At 45.8% G+C, this 10602-nt stretch overlaps 1 protein-coding gene across 1 annotated transcript in view; it reads right to left on the bottom strand.

Annotated features, from left to right (window-relative positions):
* The window catches only part of FAM110A (family with sequence similarity 110, member A), a 14149-nt gene extending 9461 nt beyond the window's left edge, over window positions 1-4688 (bottom strand). The window contains exon 1 of the mRNA XM_010841778.1: window positions 4451-4688. The gene's annotated coding sequence lies outside the window, so the exon portion shown is untranslated. The remainder of the gene's footprint in view (window positions 1-4450) is intronic.
* Between the last annotated feature and the right edge of the window lie 5914 nt (window positions 4689-10602).

Here is a 10602-nt window from a genome sequence, read left to right as displayed (position 1 = left end):
TACTCTGCATATAAATTAAATAAGCAGGGTGACAATATACAGCCCTGACGTACTCCTTTTCCTATTTGGAACCAGTCTGTTGTTCCATGTCCAGTTCTAACTGTTGCTTCCTGACCTGCATATAGATTTCTCAAGAGGCAGGTCAGGTGGTCTGGTATTCGCATCTCTTTCAGAATTTTCCACAGTTTATTGTGATCCACACAGTCAGAGGCCTTGGCATAGTCAATAAAGCATAAACAGATGTTTTTCTGGAACTCTCTGGCTTTTTCCATGATCCAGTGGATGTTGGCAATTTGATCTCTGGTTCCTCTGCCTTTTCTAAAACCAGCTTGAACATCAGGAAGTTCACGGTTCACATATTGCTGAAGCCTGGCTTGGAGAATTTTGAGCATTACTTTACTAGCGTGTGAGATGAGTGCAATTGTGCGGTAGTTTGCGCATTCTTTGGCATTGCCTTTCTTTGGGATTGGAATGAAAACTGACCTTTTCCAGTCCTGTGGCCACTGCTGAGTTTTCCATATTGGCTGGCATATTGAGTGCAGCACTTTCACAGCATCATCTTTCAACTGGAATTCCATCACCTCCACTAGCTTTGTTCGTAGTGATGCTTTCTAAGGCCCACTTGACTTCACAGTCCAGGATGTCTGGCTCTAGGTCAGTGATCACACCATCATGATTATCTGGTTCATGAAGATCTTTTTTGTACAGTTCTTCTGTGTATTCTTGCCACCTCTTCTTAATATCTTCTGCTTCTGTTAGGTCCATACCATTTCTGTCCTTTATCGAGCCCATCTTTGCATGAAATGTTCCTTTGGTATCTCTGATTTTCTTGAAGAGATCTCTAGTCTTTCCCATTCTGTTGTTTTCCTCTATTTCTTTGCATTGATCGCTGCAGAAGGCTTTCTTATCTCTTCTTGCTATTCTTTGGAACTCTGCATTCAGATGCTTATATCTTTCCTTTTCTCCTTTGCTTTTGGCTTCTCTTCTTTTCACAGCTATTTGTAAGGCCTCCCCAGACAGCCATTTTGCTTTTTTGCATTTCTTTTCCATGGGGATGGTCTTGATCCCGGTCTTCTGTACAATGTCACAAACCTCAGTCCATAGTTCATCAGGCACTCTATCTATCAGATCTAGTCCCTTAAATCTATTTCTCACTTCCACTGTATAATCATAAGGGATTTGATTTAGGTCATACCTGAATGGTCTAGTGGTTTTCCCTACTTTCTTCAATTTAAGTCTGAATTTGGTAATAAGGAGTTCATGATCTGAGCCACAGTCAGCTCCTGGTCTTGTCTTTGTTGACTATAGAGCTTCTCCATTTAGCATCTTATAGCAGCATTATTCACAATAGCCAAAAGGTGGAAACATCCAAAGTGTCCCCTGACAGATAAATACTCAAAATGTGGGGTATATACACATAATGGAATGTCATTTAGCCGTAAAAAGGAAGGAAATTCTGACACATGCTATACAATACGGATGAATCTTGAAGTCATTATGCTAAGTGAAATAAGCCAGTCACAAAAGAACAAATACTGCCTGATTCCACTTATATGAGGTTCCTCAAGTAATCGGATTCATAGAGGCAGAAAGAAGAACGGTGACTGCTAGGGGCGGGAGAGAGAAGGGAACGAGGAGTTACTATTCACTGGGTATGGCGTTTCCATTAGCAATGGTTGCACAACACTGTAATGAACGTAATGCAACTAGACTGTATACTTAAAAATGATTCAAATGGTAAACTGCATTTTATTAATACACACATTAAAAAAGAATAAGAAGGTTTAGAGTCTGAAGCCAGACTCCTGGGATTCCAGTCCCAGCTCTAGGTGCTAGTTATTAAACATCTCTTGTGCTCAGTTTCCCTTCATAAGGAGGATATAACAGCAGTAACGACCTTACATCATAGAGACAGAATTGAAGGAGTTCACACTTGTAAATTACTTAGCACACAGTAAGGGATCAAGAAGTGTCAGAGATGTCTATTCTTTGCTGAGGGGGCAGGAGGTGTGGTTTCTGATGTTTATCATTTTTATGACATTGTGCACTTCCACCTCACCCCTCCCTTCCACCTGCTTCTCCTTTTCTTTAGCAGAAGTCCAGCCCAGACTTGGGTGGAGACAGAGAGGCCCTCTCCTGCCCCAGCGGGAGCCAGGAAGGCTCCAGGCAGCAGAGACTGCCAGGCAGCAGGACAGCCCAGCTCCATTTCAGCACAGCTGCCAGGGCCAGGGACACCCAGCTGGGCATCCTCCGGGCCCACGCCAGGCCCCACACTATTCCTGGAGTTTTTCCAGACGTTCGTGCCCTGGCCTGCCTGCAGTCAGCCTTGCCCAGGGCAACCTTGCACAAACCTCAGGAAGGAAAAGGTAAACAGGCTGCAGAAGCGGTGTGGGTGCAGTTGCCTAAGGCAGCCATCTCCCGTTTGGCCCACCAACCTCACACCTCCAACTCAGTCCTCTGGGCCTCAGGTCTGCACTTGAGGTTGCCAAATGAGGACAAAGGGACTTGCAGTGCAGACTAAGAGAGATACTGCACGCAAAGCCTTAGGAAGGGCCTGGCACACAGGATGCGGAAGGTGGAGTTGGGACAGACCCACAACCAAGCCCACTTCCTGTCCCGGACTGCCCTCTGCCTGAGCCGAAGCTCACCATCATGGCTTCTTTTCTCGGCTCAGAGATGTCAAGAACCTTGTCCAAAGTCACAAGAAAGTTAATGACAGATCATAGACAGGGCAGTGGTCTCATGATTAGATAAATAATCTATAATACCTATATATTTTTTTCAACCAGGTGATACATGTGCATGGCTTAAAATTCATAAGCTATAAAGGAAATTAAAAAAAGAAAAACACCTCCCTCCACTCCTATCCCCAGCCACCCAGTTCCCCTCCCTGCAAGAATCATTATGATCAGATAGTTATATGTCCTTCCAGGGAGATTTCAGGCACATACAAGCAACAATGGACACATATTCTTTCTATTTTTTTTACATATAGCAACATGTTCTGTGCGTTGTTTTCATCTTACTCTTTCACTGAATAATATATGTTGTTCTTAATATATGTTATTAGCATGTTATTAATTATAGTGTTATTAATAAACTTAATAATATATGCTGTACTACATAAAGAGCCCATCAGTCCCAACCGATGGCCGCTGAACATGTGTCTAGTCTCTATTAAAAACCACACTGTGGCCTCACTGCACCTATGTCATTCTGCCCAGAAGTGGGACAGCTAGGTCAGGGGGATGCATGTGTAATTGTGACAGAGATGAGGGACTGTGATCCATGGAGTTGATCTCCCACCAGCAGAACACACAATAAATGATCAATAAATGTTAGCATTAGTCATTTTGATTCCTAGGGTTTTGGGCACCCCTCAGTTTCACACTGGAGGCGATTACCTCATTTACCTCATTTACCTCACCTTCGCCCCTCCCTGCATCACATTCCAGTCTGGGAAGATAATAAACTCGCTAATAAGTGAAATTATAGGACATTGGATGGGCTAAATGCTACTGAGAAAAACAAAATAGACAAGGCAGAACATATAACATGAGTAAATATTTGTTGAAAGAATGAAGACTTGTTTTCTTTCTGAATTTCCAGAGCTCTTCTCCCTTTAAAGCCAGGAGACTGGTTTGGAGGAGAGAGGATAAATAATTCCCCTTGAAGAGATTCTAGACTCCCAGATGCTACAATTCTGAGTGTCTAGGATTCTAAGATGGAAGCCAGACAGATAGGGAACCAGCCCCAGAGTTGCCAAGTCTGACCATGTGGTTTTGGGCAAAGGGGCTTAACTTCTTAGAACTTCAGTTTGCCCACCTACAAGAGGAAACCAATAGCAACCAGCAGGTGGGGAGGGGGTTCCCCAGGAGGCAAGACCTGGTGTAGGTCAGATGCTCTACCAGGAGGAGTCCTGGGCCCAGGACTAACTCCAGTGTCTCTGGTGACTAGTGTCTTTGGTTGAGGGCTGTGCCTACCCTTTTGCCCAACCCAGAGTAGATTCCCAAGAGTCCTACAGCAATTCCAGGGCCAAAGCATCTGCTGCCCACCTGGCACCTAGCTCGGAAATGTCAGTCCTGCCTGAACCACCCGTATCTTCTCTCTGAGAGGAAGAGCTATGCAATTCAGAGCCCTGCAAGCAGAAGGATCTCAAGTGAGCCCTAAGTCCACCCCTGGCTTTCTGGAGAAATGAAGACAGTTGGTGGGGAGAAGACCCCAGGCCGATGCTGGGGAGAGGCAGCCTGGAGCGGATCTGAAAGATCCGAATCAGATTCTCTGCCAGACTTCGTCTTTCTGAGCCTCAGCGTTCTCATCTGTGAAATGGGGTACCCTCACGTCTCCGCAGGTAGGACTCGGAGAGAACATGCACTGCAGGGGTGAATACAGCCCCCCTTAGACCCGGGTTCGCGCCCCGGACCACCCGTGCCCTCACAAGGAGCCTCACCTAGGCGAGTCCCGCTCCTCCAGTGCGGGTCTTGAGGAGACTGACAGCTCGGACCCAGGCAGGCGGGGAACTGCCGCACCCAACACGGCTCGGGAGGCCCAAGCCCCACGTGAGGACCCGCGGGGGCCTCTTCCGAGCTGTGCTCCGCACCCGAGATAAGCCGGGGAACCTGACTGTCCCAAGGACCCAGGCAGAGCGAAGGTCTGGGGGCACAGAGGGGAAGTGAAAGTCCCGGGGCGCAGGGGGAAGGGGAAATGAGCGCATCGCTTCACCCCCCTCCCCGACACCAGAATGGTTTGCCCCGGACATCCTGATTGGTTTCTCGCTTCCGTTCGAACTCCGCGCCGCCCGCGTTGCCAGGCAACGGCTTAGCTTCGGCCTGGCGTGGGAGCGCCAGGTCTTCGCAGGTCCTTACAGCCCCTCACCTTCCCGGTGGTCTCAGGTTCTTTGGGCAGCCTCTTTAGCTCAAGCGGCTAGTTCTTTCTCTTGTTCATCCAGGACTTAGCTGATTGCTAGTCCTGACATCAGCTGACAGGTTATGTGAACCAGTGCAAGCCGGTTTCCCTCTCTGTTCCCCTAACTGAGCAAGTTAGTGTGAAGATGGGCATGCCCAGCAGTCCCGAAATTTACTAAGGATATGACCAAAGGTGTGAGTGAAAATTAATATAGCCCTGCGTTATTTATCATGGCAAAATAATGAAAATAACAAGTGCTCAGTGAAAGGAGATTGGCTATATAAATCCATCCTGCGGAAGAACTGAATTTAATGAGTTTTTTTAATACATACCAGGAGCTTTGCATGACAAAACTCTCATCACTGCTCATGGCATAACCCTCTGATAAGTACCTTTAAATGTCCTCACTTTTTTTATGAGGAATATTATACAGTCATTAAAAATGATGTGATTAAAATATATTTAGCACTAAGAAAGATTGAATTTTTCAGAAGTATGTTTCAAAGCACTATATACAACATAAATATGCATTAAATATGTAATGGTAATATCACATGTACTATATTTATGTATTAGACTTCCCGGGTGGCTCTAATGTTAAAGAATCTGCCTGCCAATGCAGGAGACACACGTTTGATCCCTGGGTCAGGAAGATCTCCTGGGGAAGGAGAAAGAATACTCCAGTATTCTTGCCTGAAAAATTCCATGGGCAGAGGAGCCTGAAGGGCTATAGTTCATGGTACTGCAAAGAGTCAGACAGAACTGAGCACAATGCACATATTTCAGTTCAGTTCAGTTGCTCAGTTGTGTCCGACTCTGCGACTCCATGAACTGCAGCACGCCAGACCTCCCTGTCTATCACCAACTCCCAGAGTCCACCCAAACCCATGTCCATTGAGTCAGTGATGCCATCCAATCATCTCATCCTCTGTCGTTCCATTCTCCTCCTGCCCTCAATCTTTCCCAATGTCTTTTCAAATGAGTCAGCTCTTTGCATCAGGTGGCCAAAATTTTGGAGTTTCAGCTTCAACATCAGTCCTTCCAATGAACACCCAGGACTGATTTCCCTTAGGATGAACTGGTTGGATCTCCCTGCAGTCCAATGGACTCTCAAGAGTCTTCTCCAACACCACAATTCAAAAGCATCAATTCTTCTACACTCAGCTTTCTTTATAGTCCAACTCTCACATCCATATATGACTACTGGAAAAACCATAGCCTTGACTAGACGCACATATTTATGTATAAACATTTATAATAACAGAAGTTAATTTCTTCTTTCTGCTTCTTTCTTCCTTCTTTATCTCCTTGACTGGTTTAACTGTTGGCAATTTGGAAACTTAAAATAAGTTACCAAATTGCCAACAGTTAAACCAGTCAGGGGGAAAAACAAAGACACATTTTTAAAAAGAGAATTAGAAAAATCAACTCTAACAGCCCTTTCAGATGAGAGGGTGAACTACTGTTTGGGTCTAGGACATTGCTCACTTTGGAGTCAGCCTCTTTCTATCCCAGATGGTGTTTTTCATTCTTTGATTGGATTATCAGTGATCGAGCACTACTGTGTACATACCTTGGAGAGGTGGGGGAGGAGAACTAATAGTATACCAATAGCTACCAATGATTGCACATTTTGGCATATGCACCAACCAGAAATATCAGAAAAGATACTGTCATAAACAGGGAATCTATGGCAATCAGCTAAATAACAGGCCTGGCACTAACTGTGCCCTCTGCTAGATTGTGCTCAAACATACACACATTTTCTCATTTGACTTCATTACTGTCTGAGGAGATTCTACTAATATTCCTATTTTATATTAGAAAACTAAGGTTTGTCTGGATCCAGCAGGAGTCCTCCGAACCATTCTGTTACATTCCCATGTGACTGCAGTTTGACAGTGGCAGTGAGGAGAGGCAAGGAGGGTCTCTGATCATGAAAGACACAGAGAAAACAGTAGGAGCAGGTCCAGACTTTGTACTTCCTGAGGCTTAAACAATTTAAGAAGTGTTAGAGAGTGTTGTTTCGGAGAAGGCAATGGCACCCCACTCCAGTACTCTTGCCTGGAAAATCCCACGGATGGAGGAGCCTGGAAGGCTGCAGTCCATAGGGTTGCTGAGGGTCGGACACGATTGAGCGACTTCACTTTCACTTTTCACTTTCATGCATTGGAGAAGGGAATGGCAACCCACTCCAGTGTTCTTGCCTGGAGAACCCCAGGGACGGGAGAGCCTGGTGGGCTGCCGTCTATGGGGTCGCACAGAGTCGGACATGACTAAAGCGACTTAGCAGCAGCAGCAGGGAATGTTGTTTAAGAAAAGGACTACAAAATTACAAATCAAGTAATACAGAGATGATTTAGTTAGAAAGATAAAAGAAACCTTAGCAAATTTCAATTTATACAGAGATTACAAAGTTCAGAAAAATAACATTCTTTTTGTGAATTACCTGTTCGACATATTTCCATACTTTCCACAAACAAGCTTCTGTATACTACATTTCCATGTATACACACATTTCAAACCTCTCCTCTTCACACTGTAGGACCCTCCATGCCTTCACTTTCATGTCACAGTACCAGGTGAGTCACCTCAGTGTGCCAGGTAGGGATATTCCTGGAAGACTTTCCTTTACTAGAGCAGCTGGAAATCACTGAAGTCAGCTGAAGTCAGGACTAGGAATCAGCTGGGTCCCCGGTGAGCAAGAGAAAAAAAAGTGACTGGAAACAACATAAATAAAACCACTAAACCCGAACTAAATGTCAAGGTCCTCTTAGCCAGATCCCCAAAATGCTCACACTCACTCCAACTTCATCTGACAAAAGGGGAAGTTGGAACAGAAGGAGATGGTGGTTTTAACAGAATGAGGTTAAATTACCTCACTTTGGAAAATTTTACACAAGCTTATGACCATGGGAACACATCGCTAGAGTGCCTCCCAGACCTCACCTTCCCTGTCATTAAAATGGGAATGACAACAATGGTGTCATGGTTGAATTCTTCTCTGAAATGTGTAGTTTCAATCACGTGTTGGGAGATATTTGAGATGCCCGGATAAAGGCCCTGCTGACTCTTGCATCTTCAAAGCTGCCTCTGACTGCATGCCCTGGAGCTTCAAACAAGCAGCACAAAAACCCTGAGCCTCATTCCCAGATTAAGAAAGTGAGGAAAACAGAGGCAGAAGGAACTTCCCTGGGATTCCAAGTTAGGCCACACAAAGAGAGATTATTTGGACATGCTCAGATTCCAGGACTCTGAGCATCTTCATGTGTCAACAGCATACTGGGGATGACCTCTATTTTCTAGGGTTTGTTAAGCACCTGACACCAGTTCAGAGTGATTGAAAACACCCTAGTTCTTCCCCTTCCCCACTGTGTGGAGCAGGAGGACCTGTAAGAATAAGAAGATGGCCAAGCTGTCCTTAGTGTGCCCAGATCAGAGGGAGCCAGAGGATCCTTGTGCCCCTTGTGTGCTTATCTTGACCCAGCACGTGCGTGAGAATAACATCTCACCCTGTACCCACGCCTGTGGCTGTGCCTCCCCCAGCAGTCTGACCTTGGCAGCATTTTCTTTACTCAGCTCAAAACCAAGATGAAGTCAGCCTCAGATGGCAGTTCCCAATCTCCTGTGCACCCTAGGGCTTATTTTGTTCTGTTTCATTCCATTCAAAGGGTGTTCTCACTGTACACATTTGCTTGCCTCTGAACTTCTCTGGAAGGACTCACCAGAAAAAGGTCCCGGTGGTGGCTACTGGGCTGACTGAGGAACAGGGGAAAGAGAAAAGCTTTTCAGAAAATATTTTTTAAACCTTATAAATGTGCGTGCGTGCTAAGTCGCTTCAGTCATGTCTGACTCTTTGCAACCCTATGGCCTGTAGCCTATCAGGCTCTTCTGTCCATGGAATTCTCCAGGCAAGAATACTGGAGTGGGTGGCCATGCCCTCCTCCAGGGGATCTTCCCAACCCAGGGATAGAACCCGCATCTCCTGCATTGTGTTCTTTACCACTAACACCACCTGGGAAGCCCACCTTATAAATGTATTACCTACTAAAAAGTAAATAACATTTCTAAGGATACTCTATGAGAGAACAAAATAAGGTAGTGACTGAAAACTCAGCCCAAATATGTCCCTCCAAATATGATGGCTGAGAGGGTCAACTGAGATCGCTGAGATATTCTTTCTGGAGGGCAACAGAGTCATTTTTCTCAAAAATTTTTGAGAAATTTTGAGCTGTCTCAGTGGTTCTGTACTCTATTTCTAAACTGCTTCTAAAAAGAAACTGACTCTAACCAAAGAGATTCAGAAAGATTTAACAACAGGAATATTTCTAAATACTGTTTCTAAAAAGAAATTGACTCTAACCAAATAATTAAAGAGATTCAGAAACATTTAACAACAAGAATATTTACTAGAGCATTGCTATTAATGCCCTCCACCACCAAAAAAAAAACCTAATTTCCTGGCCACAGGACAATGCATGGTGAATGCGGCTGGAATGGTGCTTTTGAAGAATAAGCAATAGGAAAGATAGAAAAAATATCTATGGAAAGATTTTTTTTTAAATACTGTCTCTCAATTCACTCATTTGTTCCAGAAATGTCTTTGAGCACCTTTTTCTAAATCTCCGTTTCCTCACGTGTAAGATGGGTGTTAACCATGCCTACCTCCCAGGCTTGCAAGAGGTACAGCACCCTGAGTATCCTCCACACTCTGTGGCTACTATTTCTGCTACTGCTCTTAAGAGGTTGTTTGATAGTACAAGCTCATGAGGCAGCATGGCCCAGGCATCACTCCCTGCCCAAACCCTCCAAGGGCTCCCCCAACAAGCTCTGAATGGCCTTCTTGGCCTCTGGTGGCCGTTGGAGGCTGATCCCTGTCAACCCCATCTCCTACCACCTTCCCCCTCAGCCCACCTTGCTCCAGCCACCGGCTCCTGTTGCTTCTTAAATACACTAAGTACCCTTCCTGCCTCAGGGCCTTTGCACATGCTGTTCCCACTGCCTGGGCCTCTCTCCCCCCAGACACAGCTATCCCCTCACCCCCTCCCTCACTTCCTTCCAGGCTCTGCTCAAATGTCATCCTCCCAGGGAACCCCCACCCCCACCCCGCCCATTATTTACATTTCTCTTCATAGTTCTCCAACCTCCTGATATTCGGTTTGTTCCTGTGTCTGGATCTCCTCCACCGACTGAGCTCCCAGAAGGCAGGGTCCACACTTCTTTGCTCACTTTTCCTGGAATTAGAGGTTGGCAATGCACTGAACTATGAGAAAGGCTTTGAGAAGGCCTGGAACAGAAACTCCTCTTTCTCTTTGCTTACTCCACTGTTTCCCAAACATTCTCAACCCTGGAGCCCTGTGTCCTCAAAACACTTCCTAAACAGCCTGTAGGAACAGTGAAAACACCATCTACAGAGGGTGGGTCTTCAGGATGTGACCAGGGGCCTTTCCTCCTCTGCCAGTGCCCCTCCTAAATTACAGACTTTCTCCCCCAGCACCAGACTTGCCAGACCCAGGAACTGTCCTCGATTTCCAGTCCCCTCAGCACATGCCTCTCACACCCCCTCCATGCCTCTAGGGGCCAGGTTCCACCTGCCAAAAACTCAGGTTCAGCTTCTGATGAGCATATTCCAAGACACACCCCGCTGGCTCAGCCAGGTCTCTGGTCCCTTTCTGTTGTGTCCAGGAGTGAGGGATG

Source organism: Bison bison, unplaced genomic scaffold (genome assembly GCF_000754665.1).
Source record: "Bison bison bison isolate TAMUID 2011002044 unplaced genomic scaffold, Bison_UMD1.0 scf7180017864167, whole genome shotgun sequence".
Classification (NCBI taxonomy): domain Eukaryota; kingdom Metazoa; phylum Chordata; class Mammalia; order Artiodactyla; family Bovidae; genus Bison; species Bison bison.
Note: the sequence above shows the minus strand (reverse complement) of the source record. Positions and strands in the feature narration are given on the sequence as shown.